A 21,541-nucleotide genomic window follows, 5' to 3' on the forward strand; every position below is an offset into this window, starting at 1 on the left:
ATGTATGGCTCGCTATATTTCCCCAGTCGTAATATCTGCCTCTAACTCTGTGACTGCCTCTGGTGTCAGTGTTCGTGTTACGATGTGGCTAAGCGATGCTCGTGCTGTGTCCGCCGTCACTTCTCTGTCTGGGGTGTAGACCGCTTCAAAATGTTCTGCAAGGGCAATAACTATCTCTTCAGGGCGTGTTTGAGCTATTCCCTCCTTATTGTGTACCTGTTTGTATCCCCTTGGCGCTTCCCCCTCTCTTGTCTAACCAGGCCAACATTTTCCCCGCCTTATCCCCTATGTCGTACACTCTGTGTGCGGTCGCCGTAATCTGCTCAGCCGTCTGATGTTGTAAATGTTCTCTATACTGCTGTTGACGTAGAACTAAGGTGTGGGATGTGTCTGGCATAGGGTCTGCCATAAGAGCCACGTTTGCTGCTTGCACTGCTAATTCTAACTTGGACAATTCTTGTAGCCTCTCACGCTTGTGTCCTGTAATGGACGTTATGGCCTGTCCTCGTAATACCGTCTTGTACGCCTCCCAGAGAATAGTGGGAGATTGTACCGATGCCGCGTTTTCGTCGAAATAGTGTTTAGTCGTTTTTCTGAGTTCCCTTTTAATTTTGGGGACCTTGAGATATGTTGCATATATGGGATAGATCCTTCTACGTGTTTTCTCCTGAGTGGAGAGAGTTAATAGTACTGGGGAGTGATCTGATATCCCCCTGGGTTGGATTTCTATGCTGTCTACTTGCTGTAGGCCGTTTCTCAGCGCCAGGAAATAGTCTATCCGCGACAGACTGTTGTGTATCGTGGAATGGTAGGTGTATTGTTTCGCGTTGGGGTGCGCGTGCCTCCATATATCCACTAGCCCCAAGGCCTCTAAGAAACTTTGGAAGCGGGAGGGTCCGGGGGCTTGGGTCCGGGCCGGGATCTATCTGCTAGAGCGTCTACTGTTGCGTTGAAGTCACCCCCGATAATTATGTTACCCGCAGATAGAGTCAGGAGAAAGTCACCCAGTGCTGGCAGTGTAACTGAATGGAGTGCTGGAGGAATATATACCGACACAATGTTCATGAGCCTTCCCTCCCACTGCCCCTGAATCGCTGCGAAACAACCCTGTTCATCAGTTTTAGTACTTAGGATGATGAACGGGAATGATTTTCTAACTAGAATACCCGTTCCCCTGGAGCTCGATGTAAATTCCGATAGTACAGCCATTTTATAACCCCTCCTGTCTAGCGCTTTGGACGCCCCTCCTGTGAGGTGTGTTTCCTGAAAAATAAATAATGCAGGTCCCTGTCTTTTCACGGCGTGTAATACTAGTCCCCGCTTGATTTTGTCCCCTAACCCTTTTACATTCCAGGTCACCATTCGGAGGGGTGTGATTGCTCGACCTTAGCGTCCCACCATCAGGTGTAGTACGTTGGGAGTCGTGCATGTCTACCTTTGTACCCACGTTCGTGCCAGAGGTGTCCCCCCACCCGTGTGTACCGTTTGCCTCAGAAGCCTGGATAAGGTGTGCGCCTCGTGTTGTGTCTTGCTACCACCTGCAGATCTTGAAAAACAACAAAACTGCCCCCCCCCCCTTGCCTCCCCCTCCCAGCCTCCCTGCTTAATGGATATCGAACCGCCCGCCCCCCCCAACTTAGTAGAGTGCTTTACCCATCCCAAGAACAGTGTACTTGCTTGCTGGGGTGAAGGGCCCCTCGGAGCAGGCGGCTCCCCTGCCCTCTTCGGAGTCCTTCAGTCCATTGTCCAAGCGCGACCCAACCTTCAATGTCCTTGTCGATTAACACTCCTGTGTGTACCGGGTGTTCATGCTTCCACTCCGCCGTCTGCTCCAAAGTACTCCCGAGCCGGCGACCGGTTCGCCTCACCCAGCCCGATGTCTGCGATCCCGCATGGCTGCCCTCACATTGGCTCCGGTTATTCCTGTTCGTGCGGCGGGGCAGTCTAGCTTGTCTCCATCCCTCCAGCCAGTCATGGGCTGCCTCCGGCGTATCAAAGAACCATGTTTTGTTGTCCGCTACTACTCTTAGCCGAGCCGGAAACAGCATTGAATAAGACAGTTCCTTTGCTGTTAGCGCATTTTTAACATCCAGGAAAGTTCTTCTCCGACGGGAGACTTCGGCTGTGTAGTCCGGGAACAAGGCGATCGTGGAGTTTTTAATCTGGATCGATGAAGACACCCTTGCCGCCTGCAAGATGGCATCCCGATTGCGAAAATTGAAGAGCCTTGCCAGTATTGGTCTCGGGGGTGCACCTGGTTTTGGTTTCCCGCCAGGGACTCTGTGCGCCCTTTCCACTGAGAAGAAGTGTGAGAGCCCCCTGGGTTGAAGTTTCATCTTGATCAGCTCTTCCACATAGAGGTCTGTTGCTTGGGTGCCTTCAGATTCTGGAATCCCTAGAATTCAGACGTTGTTCCTTCTCGAGCGCCCCTCCTGGTCATCCAGTTTCTCCTTGAGCGATTTGTTTTCGGCCTCCATGCGCTCCATCGCTATTTACAGCTCCGAAACGTCCTCCACCAAAGACTTTGTGACCACCTCGACCTGCTCCACACGTTCGGTCATTTTATGAAAGTCGGCGTGCAAAAGGGTGATTTCCGTGGAGATTGACCCCACCGTTGCTTGCACCTGCGCTAATGCCCTCATTACATCATCTAGCGTTGCTTTTTTTGACCCCTCTCCTTCTGGTGTTTTTCCCGTGGATGTTCGAGGCTCCGCGTGGGGAGGGTTGTGCTTGTCGTAGGCAAATTTTTCTAGTCTGGATTGCGTCGAATTGTGTTTCGTGCCTTTGCCTGCCATGGTTCCCTCCGACAATGTCCCACCGCTGCTAGACTGCTGCTCTGTCTCCTGGCGCCGCCCGGCGGTCAGTGAGGACGCAGGGTCTCCAGGGGCCGACGACCTCAGATAGCCCCAAGTCGTGCTTCTCTCACCTTGCTCTTCTTACCCTCTCTGGCCTGGCCGAATCCAGTTGCCAAGTGGTCAGGTGTGACTCTGTGGGTGGTTCTTACTGCTCACTTTTGGCCGCTTATGTACCCCCCTCCGTAGCCTTTGCGTCTCATGGAACCCCAAAGTCGCCTCACATGCGTATTAGGCTGCCAGTTCAGGCGATGCGTGGGAGCCTCCTGCCACCGTTACGGGCCGGCCGCCGGGGACGATTTCAGGCTGGCGCGCTACTTCTGCCCGCAATTGACCCTCACAGCTGTGCTGGGGGGTACTGCCGTGCATCCGTTTCAGCGCCGACGGGCGGGTGTCTTTTGAGGCACCAAAGCCGCGGTTATGTGAGCGCGCTATGCAACGCGCTCCAGTGTCGCCGCGTCCGGTGCTGGTCTGTGAGCCTTACCGCTCTCTCCGCCTCGGAGTCAACTCCCGCTGTTCCCGGAGTTCTGAGCGAGCCGCTCAGGTCAGGGTTGTCTCAGTCTGCTCCCTGTTACAGCTGCTGTTGAGCATGGTGTCTAGGCCAGGGTGCATTCCCGGTGTCCCTTTCCCGCGCCGACTCCACTTCCGCCCGGCCACAGGAGACACCACGGCTCGGTGCCTCTCGTTGTCTTTAGGCCTCTATCGATCGGAGCACGGTATGGCTGTTTCCCGGTCTGCATTGTTTTCCGGAGTTGCACCGGTCGGACGCCGCTCGATCCTGGACCCCAAATCCTCACTTCCGAGGCTTCAAAGTAGCGGATATTAGTGCGGATTAATGTGGGAAGCCGCCTTACTCCCGGAGCTTCTCGACTATGCTGCGCCATGATCGGCTGCTAGCCACGCCCCCTTCTTTTTCGGATTTGATTTTCATATGTCAGGTTGGGGTCAAGCCATACTCGAAGGTTCTTGACTTCGGTTTTAGGGGTTGGGAGCTGGCCAAGTGCTTTTGGCCACCAAGCTGATGTCCAGATAGAAGGCGCTCTTCCCATTACCATCACTTCTGTCGTACTGCCATTAAGTTTTAAGCAGTGGTCTGCTATCTATGCTGTAACTTCCTCCATACATTGGGAAAATTGATGTGCATTATGTTCTGGGTTTTGCGATAGTGTGACGATAGGCTGAGTATCATCAGCGTAAGATACAATGGATACATTGTGGCCTTCCACTATATTAGCAAGGTTGAACAGTGTGGGGCTCAGTATTGACCCCTGGGGAACTCCTTGTAATAGGGGAGATCTCTTGGAAGTGAATGTGTCTTGTGTAACCTGGAAACACCTTTCTGCCAGGAAGAATTTCATCCAGCTCAGAGCCATACCTCTTATTCTAGAAGATTCTAATCTCTGTTGGAGGAGGCCATGGGAGACTGTATCAAATGCATGCACTGAGGTCCAACAGGATCAGTGCATCTGTATGTCCTTGGCCCGCCCATTGTCCTAAGTTTCTGTGGCAAGGAGCAAGGCGGTTTTAGTGGAATGTGTGGCACGGAAACCTGATTGTGAGCAGTGTAGTAGGTCATTACTATCGCTGTGTTTTGTGTGCTGAGTGCTAACTATTTTTTCTCCGATTTTAGCAAAGAAAGGAAGGAGCGTGATGGGGCATAGAATATCTAGTACCTCATAATCTATATGTAGTTGTTCCTTAATGGGTGGACCATAGCCTGCTTCCGTTCACAGGGAACTTCTCCCAATTGGAAGGAGCAGGAGATAAGTTCTGATATGAAAGGTACAATACATTTTGCTCCTTGTAGTAAGATTTCGGGACGGGTTGGATCCATAGGTGAACCTGATTTGATTCAGTTTGCTAGTTTCCTTAATAGATCTGGCTCTGGCATTATAAATTCCTCTAGGGTTGCAACTTTGACTACTGTGGATGTGGTGCTTTTGGAGCTAGTGGCCTGGCATACTTTCTCTAGGGAAAGTACCATAGATCTTTGTCACTTTCTCTGCAAAGAAGTCAGAAATTCTATTGCAGGATTCCTCCAATGTGGAGGGGGGGCTATGTTAGTCTACCTGCTGACTGTAGGGGTTTTAATATGGCAAACATCTCTTTTGAGGAGTTTTTGGCCATTTCAATTTTCCCAGTGTAGAACTCACAAGTTTTCTTTATCAGAGCGTAGTATTTTTGTTGTTGTTTATATTCTCCTTTAATGTTTGCGCAGTAGTTCTTACACCACCTGCGTTCCAACTGTTTGCATTTTTGTTTGGCCTTCATTAAGGTGTCATTGAACCATGGAGCTGAGATGCTCCCCCTTCTTGCATTTTTGGTTGTCTAGGGCGCTATTTCATTCAGCGCTTCGGTTAGCCATGATCCCACATGTCTGTTGGCTAGGTTAATATCATTGTCCAGCTCGGGCTAATTTTTTCGTTGCGCCTGAGTGAACGAGTAAGGATTAAACTGTCATGTATTCCTATAGGTCCTGAATCGATCCCCCTATTCCTGACCCTATTCTAGTTAAACAAACCAACAAGTTAACTAGCAGTCAGCCCATGAGGCAGAAAACCCCCATGATGCAGATACCGTTATCTGACGCAGTCACACTACGGCACAGGAACGTGTTATCTGATTAGGTCATAACGCTTGCGATCTAATTAGACAAGCGATATTCCTCCAGCCCCTGATAAGGCATACGGAGTTCTCATAACAAATCAAACCTATGACAACCTGGGCAAAACCCTGCGGCCATTGTTTTGATTTCACCGAGAACTTTAGTAAAAGAATGTGCTAACGAGCAAATCGTATGACATCTTTATTGACGTATCTATGTCCATCCTTACGTCAATCTCGGCACCTTAAAGGTATAAATATTACCGATCTTGCCATATGCAAACACACGCGTGGTGACGAGACGGAGCAGCCATACTTGCCGAAGCCAAGAGCAGAGCAGACCCCGCTGGCAGCAGCCCCGCCTTCCTGACGCGCTGAGAGACGCGCTGCTTTCTCCTGCCGAGAATCCAGCACCGGCGTTTCTGGGTAGCCCTCGCAGGCCGCCTGGAATATCGAGACCAGAGAGAGAGATACCTTTCCTCATTCATCCTAACTTCCAGGTACAGAACTGAATAACCCCTCACAGAGAATTCTTTAGTTATTCACTTGGCAAAAACAAACTTAACTTAAACTGTAACTTTCTATTCCCGCCCACGTATTAGACTTAGGTCAGGTACACGGGGTAGGCGTATCTAGAAACACCAGTTGAGTACGTTTAGTCAAATGTATATGTGTATGTAATATATTTTATTCATTTTAAAACATCATATGGCTTAGAAACCATATCAATGTTTTTACAGTATTATTTTATACTATTGCTTTTAATGTATGCACTTTACTTAACTATAAGTATTGCAATAATATCGATCCATTTCTCTTGTATGAGAAAAGAGACTGATCAATAAATAACACCTTTTTATTGAACACGCCCGTCTCTTCCTTTTCTCTACATTCTGATGAGACTAAGAATGCACGTACTGACTGAGTAAAATAATTTGCCTTTTGTTCACACGACTCTCGAGATTGACTCTTGATTAGGGGAGAGCAAAGTTGTCATGTTCTATGGTTGTCAGAAACTAAATCCCTTCTTGTCTAATCAGGGAAGTTAAGTCCTCCTTGAACATTCGAGAAAGTTTCTAGTGAACTCTGAGCTAAGCTGGCAAACCCAAAACTTTAAGTCTAGTATCGACAGTAGTAGACCTAGTTAACGTCTGGCCTAGGCCTTTACTGCTGTAGGTATTATTCCAATGCGCAGAGCCTATTGGGAAGATAGGAACTACACTACATGGCGCCCAACGCGTTTGGAAAGGGCGATAAAACTAACGTAAGACATTTAGAGTAACTCAGTCGTGCTTTCTCACTCAGACCCCTTTTCCCAAATACTCCAAAGACGTCTGGAGTGGGTGAAAGGTTATATCCGCCAGACCTCGCAGGAGGGAACTCCTATGTATGGTTCTTGGTATAGTCAACGTTGAAGGATAAACAGTTCCAAAATATTGTGCATCTAATCTTTGTTTCCACAACAAACCTGATCTGCAAACAAACAAAATAACCATCCTGTCGGTAAAATGGCAGACAGTGATGAAGAAAGAGAGGCAGTTAGATTAGCAGCTGACATAGCAGAAGCTGATACTGCACTACAAAATGCAGACCCGGAGATAATACTCATCCCGGTCATTAAAAGAAAATCTATAACCTTAAAACTTATAGAAAATGGACTGACACCTAGAGGTGGTACAGTCATATTCGTAATTGAGGCACACGAATATCGGCAGACAGAGGTATATTATTCATGGATACATTTTCCAGCAGCAAATGCTGTAACAAAGTACTTCCACTATTACAAAATAGAGGAACCTCCTAATGAGTACACTCCTTTCGAGGAGGTGGAAGTACCACTCAAATTCCAAGAGCATTTGCTCTTATTTGATGGCGCCCTAAAACATAATAATCACATCACCAGGCTCGGTCCTTTAGGTAGACCAGGAGCAACGTGGCCGGTCCTAGCCGGATACACACCACACCCAGACATCAATGGGATGTCTGCAGCAGAGCTGTTAACACAGCTAAAACAATTAATAAAAATACATAGACAATTAGTCCAATATGTGATGCGGACTTCAACAATTCAGCCAGCGATTAAACTTCCACAGCTGACCCCTCACCAGGGGAACACAAATAAAATTACACCACAGAACATCCAATCCTGCCTAGGTAAAGTACCGGCTAAACGGGAACAAATACCATTCTGGTTGGCACAGAAAATTACCCAAATAGAGGCGGTGTTTCCTGACACCACCCCGCTAGAAAAACACAGGATTCTGACTATCTGTCTCCCAATGGGAATCGCACCACACATAGAGGACTGTGACACTTGGGGTACAGTCTTTGCTTCCATCTACACAAAAACGCACGGTGTTCCATCCATTTCGGTGATACCAGATGTGCTAAAACAAATTCAAGACGAATACGGTCCAGAACCTGCTTTAACTCTTGGTATGAAATTACTGAAAGACTTCAAGCAGGTCTCGGCTATATTATTAGCCAACATAAAAGGTGAAGCAGCAAACGTGGCGATCCGCCAGAGGTTAAAAGAGACAGATATAGCAGACCAACCAGCTGAAATTGCCAGAATCATAGAAAAATCCTATGAGGAACTAGGTAGAGATATTTTAGGTGGAATACCAGTAAAACCGCAACTGACTGAAAGTCCAGAAAAAATATTTTTTAATAATAATTCACCAAAAAAGAACTGGGATGGAAACAAACAATCCAATCCTAAAGAAAAGAAATTCCAGTCCAGAGGAAGGTCTCCTAGGCGAAGAGAGAAATCTCCGAACCAAAGACACAGGTCACCCCAGAGGGACCCCTCTGGGAAAAGATATAACCTTAGAAATAGGGATAATATAAAAAAGCCTGATAGATATCAAGACATTGATACACGTCCCTCTCAATCTTTTCAGACTTCCTCGCAGAAATCGGAAAGAAGAGGACGATCAGAACAAAGAGAAGAGCACGCCAAGTCCAAAGACAAGGAACCTGCTCAACTAAAAAAGAAATTACAATTTCCAAAAAAAGAAGGTAGCCAGTATCAAGGTAGTTAACAATGCCGAGAATACTGAGGACACAACTGAAAAACGGGGAATGGGCTCAGACAATGCTAGACAGCGCAGCAGAAGTGAGCATAGCTCGCAAAGTCCTTATGAATCATCTGGAGACAGTGGACACGAATGAATATCTTCAAGTGGAAACTGCAGACACCAGGGTTAGCAAACCTCACAAGATATACGAGATAACATTACGTATAGAGGGAGATAAGACTAGGAAAATAAGGGGACTATTTTGGGATAACCTCTCCAAGGGTTATGACATCCTTCTAGCTGAAAAAGACTGGCCACCAGAGTTTGTCAGGGAGTGCCCTCATGGCGAAGAAGTAATTATGCCTGCCTTCTCAAATCAAATTCCAATTCATAAAAAATACACACTTGCCAGAAAGTGGGCAGTGGCTCTAGCACCTGCTTTATATAAAAATCATGTAGGATGGGATGAGGACTCCCCTCCTCACAAAATCCAGTTAAAATCACAACCTACTGCACAAAGGCAGTACCCAATTAAGCAAGAAGCTAAAAAACAGGTAAATGAAATACTAGATCAGCTAGAATACCAGGGGGTGATTGAAACTTGCACCTCACAAATGAACAACCCTTTGTTTCCGGTCTCCAAACCAGACAATTCATATCGTCTAGTTTTGGATTACCGACACCTTAACACATGTTGCAAAACTTTTGCAGTGCAAAACTCACACAGTGCTGCACTAATGAATAACATAGTGCGCAAAAAATACAAAACAACATTAGACATCTCTAATGGATTCTTTTGTCAAAACATAGCACCAGAGAGCAGATATTTAACTGCATTCTCAGTAAATGGCACTCAAAAACAATTCTGTCGGTTAGCCCAGGGGTACAAGAACAGCCCGGGGGTATTCTCAGCGAGAGTAACAGAATTACTACAACTATATGATGATGAAGCATTATCTTATGTCGATGACATTTACTTAACAGATGATGACTTGGAGACTCACTTGAAAAGAGTGAACACCATAATACTTGGGTTCGCTGCAGAGGGTTACAAATTCAACTTTAAAAAATCCAGAATTGCCCATCTGACAGTCCTATTCTTAGGATATGAGTTATCAAGTGAAGGCAAAAGCCTGGCTGACAATTTCCTAGAGAAATGTGCCGTACTCCAAGCACCTAGAACACTAAAAAACTTACAGTCGATTCTAGGCTTCCTAAATTTCGGAAGAACATACGTTGCAAATTACGCAGAAAGGGTCAAACCCCTTTATGATCTAATTAAACCAGATTTTAAAAGATCCAATTGGACTCAAATACACACAGAAATTTTGAGATCCTTACAAACAGACATGCTAATTAAAACAAAATTAGAAACACGTGATAACACACGCAATCTTGTGATTCGAGTCATCCCAGGGAGATGCGGATTCACATACCTGACCTCTAATGAGGGAGAAAAGGTACCAATTGCATTCAAATCACACTTGTACACAAAAGCTGAACAGAAATTCAGCAACAAAGAAAAAAATGTTCATGCAGTTCAAACCGCAATAGCTAGAGAAAAAGATCAAGCAGACGGTAGACATATCACAGTCAGAACAGCTGAATCGGCCTTTGAGGCATTAACAACACCGTGTAATTTACCAACAACAACATTGGACCCAGAATGGTTACAATGGGTGAATTCAATCACAACATACAAAGTATACTACTACTTTGATCCAGAACTAGAAGAATTGAAAAATCTAGCATATGAAGAAACATATCCTCTGCCAATCGACATTCTGCCTTTACGACATTACGCCTGTGTAATCTATACAGACGGACATGCTCAACCGTCCGTTTGGGGAGAACAAGCATACAACCCCACATGTGAGATTACAAAAGAAGTGTGGCGCGGAGGTAAACTAAAACCTCTATTAACAAAGACACACTCAGTAGAAACTAATTCAGAACAACAAACTGAAATATTAGCTTTGAAAATGGCACTAGATAATGCGGATCGGGAATTCCCGACACTTATAGTGTCAGATTCATATTACTGCGTCAAATCATATAACAGCGATTTGCAGACATGGATTCAAAACGGTTACAAAGATGACACAGATGCACCAATAAAGCAGAAACTGCTCTGGGAACAAATAGCTCTTTTACAAAAAGAACTACCAAAGACTCACGTGACTCACTCACTGAGTCATCAGCGTGATGGCGTTCACGTTGTAGGGAATTCATTGGCTGAAACAGCCGCAGCGGCAGCCACTAAATCGGCTCCCGTAGTTCGAAAAAAGCGTACATTAAAATACATTGACGGTGAAACAGTGCTGGCAGTGAAAACGTCATCAAAAGGCGACTGCTCAGCGTTACCGATCAACTATCCACTCAATTATACATACATAATCGATGCAAACTCCGTCCCTTTTGCTCGTATCCCTGGAGTGGGGGATAGAGTGATTCCAAACATGGACAGGAGAAACTTGTTAATCGCAGACGCACATATGGGCGAGGGTCTCAGACACCTCAAACTAAAAAATTCTCTGGAAGAATTACAATCACGGTACTGGTGGCCAGGCATGAGCCTGCGACATACCATGTTTGTAAAAAACTGCCCAAACTGCAACAGAGATCGCAGTGGGGAGAGAAACAGTTTAATACCTCGTCGTTCTACTCCAGGAAAAATCAGGAGTAAAAAGGAAGGGTTGCGATTAACATATACAGGCTAGTTCCACTTATAATGTAGATCACCAGCACTCGGCTGACGTCCGGACTGTTATACAAAGATTTGCGGGTCTAAATGGCATATACGCTAAGCGCATGCTACGTTTGACTATTGTTTTCACTCAAGCCCTCCAGCCTGGGGGGAAACATGGCCAAATGAGCATAGTCCAGCGGGAATCTTCTCACTTCCTTCCTGAGGGTAAGGGACGGTGTAAAGAAAAAACCAAGGCATAAAGCAATCTATAACGGAAAGGATATTAGGTTCGGGAGCTGGGTGGGTCAAACATCTAATAAGTGTCCAACGTAGTCTCAATAACTTGCCAAGAAATTCTCTGAAGGGATTCAGTGCGTACGAATTATTATTTGGAACTAGGATGATGATCTCTGACATTGATAGTCAGACTTCAGTGGTGAAAGAAAAAACCTTTGATATCAAAGACCGTTTGGCTATTTTGCAGGACTTAAACAAAACAAGAAAAGACCTGAGCAACATAAAGTTGAAACAACAGCCAACAACCACTGAAGAACCACCACCTGTCCCAGCAAGACCTGTCTGGATTCCTAAAGTCGGGGATCTAGTCAGGGAGAAGATCGCGGTAAAGAAGGAATTTGGGCCTTCTTACAGAAAAGCAGTTCCTGTCTTGTCTGTCAACGGGACAAGATCAGTTGTACTACCGCCACTTGCTGGACAAAAGGAGAACCGAGTTGTATCCATCGACCTGGTAAAACCACAACATGTGGCCGATAACAAACAGTAGGCCAAGTGGACTCCCAATAAGTAGGAGAACACCAAGGTTTGCTACCAGTACAGAGGTCCTAACGAAGAGGCTCATCACATTCGAAACGCCTACAGAAGAACAACAAGGACTATGCAACAATGCAATAGAACTCAGACCTCTGAAAACCCAAATAAAAACATTTAGCAGAGACACACCAACCTATAATGAGGTACCCAGTGAAAATGCAAGAAACAGAAATCCTGAACCAATTGGAACAATTGACAGAACTGCATCCGGCTACTTCATAAACTTCGATGATTCCTCTGAAGGTTTCAGTGAATCAAAGGCACAGCCATCATCAAAATCCTTTAAAGACAAAGCTAAGGAACTTTTGAAACAACTGAAAGAAACATATCTGATTTCCCCATGGATTGAATTTTGGGTGGGTTTTGGTGCATTTATCCTCATACTTTGGCTCGTCATGATACTAACATTGGGACGCTTCATTGAGGGAAAATATGCTAAAATGGACACAGCAAGTCAGAAAATCAACTTGATCCTCAAACCACACACATCTTCACACGTCGAGAAAAGAGAACTTTCTTCAGCCAACTTCACAGCCAATCCGATACCTGGTGGGGTAGCTTGGGACAACACTGACTATGAAATTTATGGTCCGGTCGAGATCCTGAAATATCCACACCAAATTAAGATCTCATTGAGTGACTTTGCAAAACCAAACTCATTTGCTGATGATTGGGAATTCGAAAGCATTAATAATATGATGTCTGACTTAGTAATGTCTGCTAAATTTACCAAACATGATTATTTGCAGGGTTCTACAAATTATGACAGTATGTATTGCTATAACCACTATGGTAACCATTTTTTACATAGATCTGCACAACCTAGAAATGTTTTAAATTATAATCAATGGGAACATTGTGCAACACCTCCAAAAGGGAGCTCAAGAACCGTTTACGACAAATATTCATATTTTTCAGGTTTTAACACAAGTAATGCTGAAACATTTTATTTTAAATTGTCAAACAAAACAGGGACCAAGACCATGATAACCAACACAAAATTGTTATATTCAGACTCATTCTTTGAAAAAATGAATAATTTTGGTTTTGAATATTGGGACAAGAATGTTGAATTGAAAAGTGTTTGGGGTACAAAAGAATGGCAAGTACAGGGTATAGAAGCTTTGTTTAGAGCCTGCATGATCCCAGAACAAATGATATTTTTAAATGACACTGTTCAACAAACCACCTGTCTTGGCCTAGCCAAAATCAAAGATTTAAATAAACCGTCTACTCCAAAGCCAACAATGTTTAGCAACACTTCTACAGATGAAGAGATAGACGTAAACCATATATTAAACCAAAACAGAACACATCCTGATTGGAAACAGTGGTTGATCTGGCCCACAGATACTAATAACTGTCAAGACAGATTCCTGAACAAAACACAGGGGTTCAAAATGACCAGGCCAGACTCTAGATATCCTCAAAGACATCACCCAGGGATAATAACCACCTACAGTGTGGGCAAATTATGCCTTCAATGGCTACAAACTTCCACACTGGCAGAAATTAAGCAACACCTAACTTTACTTACTGATGGTGCTGACTTGCGTGATTTCACTTTGGGACCACGCAAACAGCGTCAAAAGCGTTTCATAGCAGCCTCTGTATATGCAGCATACAATGAGGCCTGGAAGGTTCCTCAAATTGAAACAGCAGAGAGAATACGGGAAATTGACCGTATTAATTTGGAAAAATCACTTTCTGTAGTGGACAATGGGTTAATGACTCTGTCCTCCAGAATTTTTTCTTTGGACAGCATTGTTTCTTCAGCAATCGACATATTATCGCAAGACTTACTGTTATTACGACACGGTCAGTCTCAATTGCGTTCTATTGTACAGCTTGGCTGGACGTTACAAAATCTGCGTTCAGGCTATGTGCCTTGGCGTTTAATCAACACAACGTCACTATTCCAAATCTTTAACCTTACTGATAGACAAATCGGTATGGCACAAAAAGGTGCTGATTATACAATCTTGAGCATTGAAAAACTAGAAAGATTACCAGTGACAATGTCAGAACGACCTGTCAGTGAATGGATAATACATGGGATAATAAATATTCCAATCTCAACCTTCAGGTTTCAATACTGCCGAAAATATATACAGGCTGGCATGTACGAGAAATTGGGAAAGGGGTACCTTAAAACAACATGGAGCCTGCCCTATTCACATGCATGTGTCAGTAATAAAGGACAGAAAGTGTTTCTTAGTGGCAACAATTGTGCGATGTCACTAAGTGGCACACTTCTGTGTAACGGAATTAGTTTGCATGGAGCCTGTGAAGGGAATTCATACAACCTTTCATGTCACCAGCAAGGCGCACCTGCAACAGAAATAGAACCATTCTTTCAAAGACTCTATAATGGGAGTTACATTCTTATTGTAGACCGTAGATGTTGTAGTCTTATGCCCGGGACTCCTTATCTAGTAACTACGACTGCGAAGGTCAAGTGCTGTGGACGCTCATTGTTCCCCAGCTCCTTCCCAGACAGGGAGGCAAGGGCATGGCCCGATTTGAAAATTACTTCTATTCGAATAGATACTTTAAGCAGAATGAAAACAGTCCTTCTTCAGACGCCTACCAGGCTCTCGTCATCAAAAGAAACGTATGATCTACAAGTCGCAAGGACGACTGCAGAGATACATACATTATTATCAACTAATTCCCCCGTACATTTCGCGGAAATCCTGAATGAAATCTTAAATATTTCTGATACCAATGGGGTCTCAAAGGTATTTAAGACAGTATTTTCGATGGCATTAACACCATTCAAAGCCATACTGGGTATTTTTCCAGATTTCGTCCATTCGATTTTTGGCGGACTTCCCCTGATCTTGGGACTAATTGCAGGAATCCTATTCTTAGTCCTTATTTTTCGTTATGGCAACCCATGTCACAGACAAAACTCTTGCGACAAGGGAAGAAACAATCCTAGCCATTGGATACCGGGACCGGATATCAAAAATCCTGGGACTCTCCCGGCTTAGAGACCTGAACATGACTTGGTTTCTATCATTTCGACCAATGTGGCAAAGATGTGCTTTACCTGTATTGAGGTGTCTGCTATGCGGAGAAGAATGCGTGTTAGACACCTGTCTGACGCTACAATCGGATGCGCCGATGGATGCAGAAACATTGTTGAGCCCGATCAAGGTTCATGCTTTGTGCTGCCCTCAAAGGCTACCAATCCTGATGACGGCATTCGTGGAAGCTTCACCACTACGATTGATGGGTAGTGAAGTTCAAGATGAAAGCAGCATCGAACAGGTACGACCTTCTGTCAGCAATGCGAATCAGAATGTCAATGGAGACAATCATGCGCAAGAATGCATGATTACACCTATTTCCGAGTTAGTGGAACTTTCCCAGGAAGCTGTTGACAGTTTTTTCGAAAGCCTAAATGATATGATGTTCTCACCCGAACAGAAATAGAGACTTTTGAACAAGCCCGCACACGGCGTTCCCTGAATTCGGCCTTCAACTTTAAAGATAAAGTCACATGAACAATTTCGCTCCAGTTCACGGACTGCAATTTTTCAGCAGCCCCAAAATATTTTTGCATATTTTTCGGGACACTATCTTCTGCTTAAAGTAAGAACTATTCTTAGAGAACTAAGGTTTCTAAAAATTTAGACAGCTTATAGACATTAGCTGCCCGCTGGCATGTTCATAAATATTTTATTCTGTGATGGAATGGTCTCGAAACTTTTTTCTGTATTTAAGAAACCATTTCATGTGTAATTCACATATACCATACGAGCAATAATGTATACAAATGCGATTACTTTGGCATTATTCTACAGCTTGAGTGCATACAATATATATGTCTGCAATTTTTCAGTATATTTGAAGAATTTCAAAATGCATTTATGTATTTTGGGGTGGTAAGGTATACACACTACTCTATAGTATGTTGTACTATGTTATACTATGCCTAGATTAGTAAATATGTCCATAGTTAGCGTGGAGTGGGTGTCATGTATTCCTATAGGTCCTGAATCGATCCCCCTATTCCTGACCCTATTCTAGTTAAACAAACCAACAAGTTAACTAGCAGTCAGCCCATGAGGCAGAAAACCCCCATGATGCAGATACCGTTATCTGACGCAGTCACAGTACGGCACAGGAACGTGTTATCTGATTAGGTCATAACGCTTGCGATCTAATTAGACAAGCGATATTCCTCCAGCCCCTGATAAGGCATACGGAGTTCTCATGACAAATCAAACCTATGACAACCTGGGCAAAACCCTGCGGCCATTGTTTTGATTTCACCGAGAACTTTAGTAAAAGAATGTGCTAACGAGCAAATCGTATGACATCTTTATTGACGTATCTATGTCCATCCTTACGTCAATCTCGGCACCTTAAAGGTATAAATATTACCGATCTTGCCATATGCAAACACACGCGTGGTGACGAGACGGAGCAGCCATACTTGCCGAAGCCAAGAGCAGAGCAGACCCCGCTGGCAGCAGCCCCGCCTTCCTGACGCGCTGAGAGACGCGCTGCTTTCTCCTGCCGAGAATCCAGCACCGGCGTTTCTGGGTAGCCCTCGCAGGCCGCCTGGAATATCGAGACCAGAGAGAGAGATACCATTCCTCATTCATCCTAACTTCCAGGTACAGAACTGAATAACCCCTCACAGAGAATTCTTTAGTTATTCACTTGGCAAAAACAAACTTAACTTAAACTGTAACTTTCTATTCCCGCCCACGTATTAGACTTAGGTCAGGTACACGGGGTAGGCGTATCTAGAAACACCAGTTGAGTACGTTTAGTCAAATGTATATGTGTATGTAATATATTTTATTCATTTTAAAACATCATATGGCTTAAAACCATATCAATGTTTTTACAGTATTATTTTATACTATTGCTTTTAATGTATGCACTTTACTTAACTATAAGTATTGCAATAATATCGATCCATTTCTCTTGTATGAGAAAAGAGACTGATCAATAAATAACACCTTTTTATTGAACACGCCCGTCTCTTCCTTTTCTCTACATTCTGATGAGACTAAGAATGCACGTACTGACTGAGTAAAATAATTTGCCTTTTGTTCACACGACTCTCGAGATTGACTCTTGATTAGGGGAGAGCAAAGTTGTCATGTTCTATGGTTGTCAGAAACTAAATCCCTTCTTGTCTAATCAGGGAAGTTAAGTCCTTCCTGAACATTCGAGAAAGTTTCTAGTGAACTCTGAGCTAAGCTGGCAAACCCAAAACTTTAAGTCTAGTATCGACAGTAGTAGACCTAGTTAACGTCTGGCCTAGGCCTTTACTGCTGTAGGTATTATTCCAATGCGCAGAGCCTATTGGGAAGATAGGAACTACACTACAAAACTTCTCCCACTTCCTACTGGTTACTGACTTTTTGTGTAAGCTGACTCTTGAGTTTGTGTGTGGGATCTGAAACGGGATTATGTGGTGATCGGACCATGGGATTGGCCAAGATGCTCCCACTTCCATGTCAGGTATGGTAGTGAAAATAGGATCTAAAATGTGTCCTGCTTGATGTGTAGGTGTGTTAACTTTTTGGGCAAGGTTGAAGATCATGAGGTCTTTACACACAGTTTGTGCTTCTGGTCCAGTAGTTTCATCAAAGTGTATATTAAGGTCCCCTAGAATGAGGAGTTTGCTGTGACGTATGTCTGTGTGTATGATTTTTTTACCTAAGCTGGTTATGAATTGTGTTTCTGGCCCTGGAGGACGGTAAATCAGGAAACCAGCTATGGTGTTGTTACCTACTATTAAAAGCGTGAAAAAGATCCCCTCACATTTGCCATGGTCTGATTTTTTAATGTAGCATTTTATCGTTGATTTATAGAGCATAGCAACTCCCTCCACCCCTTTTGTCCAACCCGGTCCTGTTTTGCTATCCCGTAGCCTTTCCGGTAAGGCATCTAGGATATATGGGGTAGAGCTGCCATTGAGCCAGGTTTCAGTCTAAAAACATGGCGTCAGGTTTTTTTTACCCCAGTTCATCGTGAATTTCATGTTTATGTTTAGTTAGGGCTCTGCAGTTAAGCAGGAGGAAGGACAGTCCTTCTCTCTGTTGAGCATTTATTATTGTTGAGGTGAAGACCTTGTTGCAATTACCGCAGGAGAGTTCCTCCTTGTCTCCATGTAAATTGGGTTTATATGCCTCAATAATGGGTGGCATCAGGCTCTTTAGCTCATTTGCTGTGTATGTAGCATCGTGATGGAGTAACCCACAGCCAGGGGTCCTGACCCCTGGTCCCGGTCGGGCGTGGACGGGCGCTGACGTGCTTGCCTTCGGCACGCCAGCAGCGCAACCGCTGCGCGTGTCCGCTGGCACATCAGAGTTAAGTAGGGTGTTGCTCAGTGAAACTCCTCCTCCGCTCCACCCCCGCCTCTTTGAAAACCAGGTGTGGGTAATTGCACTTTGCTTTACCACACCCTCCAAACAATCAGCACACAGCCGCACTGGACCAAGGTGGGAGAGAAGGTAAGTATGAGGCTTGTTTAAAAGCGATTAAAAAGCGCTATGTGAGGCTTAGTTTAAAAGAAAACAAAATGGTTTAAAACAGGATTTTTAAAGCAGTTCACAGCGGTGAAAAACTCTTCCAGCCCCCTGTGGGATGTGACCGGTTCTGAGCTGCAGCCTCTCGTTATCTGCTGCGCGTCCGCTGACACATCAGAGTTAAGTAGGGTGTTGCTCTGTGAAACTCCTCCTCCGCTCCACCCCCTCATCTTTGAAAAACAGGTGTGGGTAATTGTACTCTGCTTTGCCACACCCTCCAAACAATCGGCACACAGCCGCGCTTGATGAAGGCGGTAGAGCAGGTAAGAATGAGGCTTGTTTAAAAGCGATGTAAAAAGATTTTTTTTAAATGCACACTTACCATGATGCAGGGTCCCACGTTTCTGCTCCAGCTCTCCTCCATTGGACTCCAGGAACAGGAAGCACAGCTAGGCTGCCCAGACCAATCGCAACACTGCAATTCAGCTTTGTGATTGGTAAGTATCCCAGCTCCCCTGACCAATCACAATGCTGCAATGCAGTGTTGTGATTTTGTCTGAACATCATGGGTTGACGCTACGACAGGGAATGGCGGCTTGGGCATGTTCATCCCTCAGGCTGACATGCAGCCTGCGTGGAGAAAAGGGAAAGTGTGCATGACTGTTTGTCCAGCTCTAGAGGCCCGGCCAGTCACGTGTACTTAGGAGTAGGCAAACCACTCTTCCCCTGTCCTACTCCGAGAGCAAAGTAGACCCCCGCCTGCCTGCAAAGCAGCACGGAACCATGAAATGATAATCACTCGAAGTTATTATCATTTTATGTTTCTTTTAAAAGCAATGGGGTGACGCTTTCCTGCCATAGCAAAGGAGCCGCCACTGCTCTACCGATCCTTTTATGACTACAATGCAACATGGAATATGCCAAGTTATGCGTCATAAATTTAAAGAGATACATCCTCAAATTCGAATCTTGGCCTCGGCTCAACATCCTTTGATTCTAGGTGAATCTCCTAATCTCCTTGTGCCAAAAGGCAAACAAAAAATTAACGTGTCAATAGCTCTAACTTTCCTAATGCGAGACCTATTGCATTGCAAATGCTTGTTTCTTTTGGTTAACGCTCCACACCGTTTACTTTCCGTGGCTGCATGCATTTAGACCTTGCTTCTTGTTTGTCTCGCCAATTCGACATTTTTTCTGCTTTCTACAGTGTCTTTTATTTAAACATTTTTAGCACGCATTTCAAACATGCTTGTGAACCGGCGCAGAAACTCAAATCTGGCTCCCTAGCTCGCCAGCGCCAAGGTAGGCAGTACTATCCATTATGCCACATCCGCTATCCTGCCCTTCTCTCTATTATTTTCCTTTCATCTGTAGACCTCCAATCGAGCGCATTTTTTTGAATACTGTTCTCCCTCCTCATCCCCTAATGTTGCTGGCATCTGCCTCCAGCCCCATCATTGCTTGCACCATGGTGATTACTTTCACCCGAAACCCCGGCCCGTCATTGCCTGCACCCAGACCCCCTTTTAGTGTTTAACAGAAGACAATTATTATCCCTAGAGTAGTTCCTTTCGTTGATATATTGTACAAATAACAAGAAATGCTAAGAAAAAAACTGCACTACTTTTGTCTAATGCACTGAGAAGATCATGGAGCCAGTGCACGAGCCCAGCCCCGAACATGTTTACTGTGTAAATCACACAGCAAACATCACATAAACATGATTATGCCGCTTCAAGATTTAAGAAAGTGTATTTCCTTAAAATGTGAAGCTTTATTAATAATTCACTGTACAGCAATGCACTGCCCTGAGAGGTACTTATTAAAAGTGATAGTTTATGAACCATTAATGCACTAAGAGGCAAAGACAACTGTCATGTACACCCAGATTATTATAGAGCAACATTGCAGACTATTAAATCAAGTGCAGTAGGTTTTTCTACATCCGGCATTCTGAACTCACAGAGTTAAAAGAGCGTTCATACCCGGTAATGAAGAAAAAGAGTGTTGGTGAGATAACATGCTTGCCTTCGATCACACGATTTAAGTGGGGAAGCCGCAATCTATTCAGGTTTTCTTGTTTCACGTTGTACAAATCAGCCAGGAAACGGGTCTCTATTTGCCTTCCCTTATGCTACGACTTTATTTTTACCTCATTGAGCATTTTTCTGAAATTCTTATATAGCTAGAACTCGGCATGAAGGTATTGGAGCGTTTTACATGAGCATTAGTTACACCACATTGTCTTTCGCGTTCATTGTTTTTAGGGAGGAGACGATTAAGTGATTTGCTCAGAAAAACAGGATGTTGAGTCGACCTCGAACCCGGTCTCCACTTCCTTGTAGAGGGAGGCAGACAGGCAAAAGCTACATATGAGCTCGGCTCGTTATGAGCTCGAGGTTCCAACAGGACCTCGAGCTGAGGAGATAGAGCCGGGTTTCAGGCTCAAGCCCTGCTCGATTTTGCAGGGTCTCGCCCACGGCCCACCTCTAACCTTTTGTGTATCAAACAAGTTACTTAATAAAATGATTTTACCTTGCTGCCTCCGCGTGACCTTGAGATGTGCGCCTAAAACTCGATCGATCGCCAGACAGAGGGTTTTTGGACATAAAACAGCCCGTCTAGTCCAACCAGCCATCCGGAGTGCGTGTTCTTGTTGTACCCGCTGCTAGCCGCGAGATACAGCATTTTATGTGAATCTCGATTTCCTCCCAGGTACTACTCTCCTCTCTCATTTGCATATTGAACTTCAATGTTCGCATATTTCCTGTTTCGAGACTAAACTGTTATTTGCTTCCAGATTGCGCGCGATGGTTCCGTATTCGAAATATGTCAATTTATAAACATGAGAACATTTACATCTATGGCTTGACAATCACCCAGTTCACTTATTTCGGTGTGTTCACCTTCACCCGATGCTTTGCCGCGTGCCTTTAAACACACAGCCCCTTCTGCGTACTCTTCGCTTTAGAATCACTATTGCAGGTTTAATTTTTATTTTTTGTAAATCATATCACCGTCGCGCGTGCTTCATGTTTACACAAA

At 44.5% G+C, this 21,541-nt stretch overlaps 1 protein-coding gene across 1 annotated transcript in view; it reads right to left on the reverse strand.

Moving 5' to 3' along the window:
- The window catches only part of LOC144792037 (beta-1,3-galactosyltransferase 2-like), a 167,106-nt gene extending 145,809 nt beyond the window's left edge, over positions 1–21,297 (reverse strand). The window contains exon 1 of the mRNA XM_078666892.1: positions 21,032–21,297. The gene's annotated coding sequence lies outside the window, so the exon portion shown is untranslated. The remainder of the gene's footprint in view (positions 1–21,031) is intronic.
- Between the last annotated feature and the right edge of the window lie 244 nt (positions 21,298–21,541).

This window comes from Lissotriton helveticus, chromosome 11 (assembly GCF_964261635.1).
Source record: "Lissotriton helveticus chromosome 11, aLisHel1.1, whole genome shotgun sequence".
In the NCBI taxonomy this organism is placed as follows: Eukaryota; Metazoa; Chordata; class Amphibia; order Caudata; family Salamandridae; genus Lissotriton; species Lissotriton helveticus.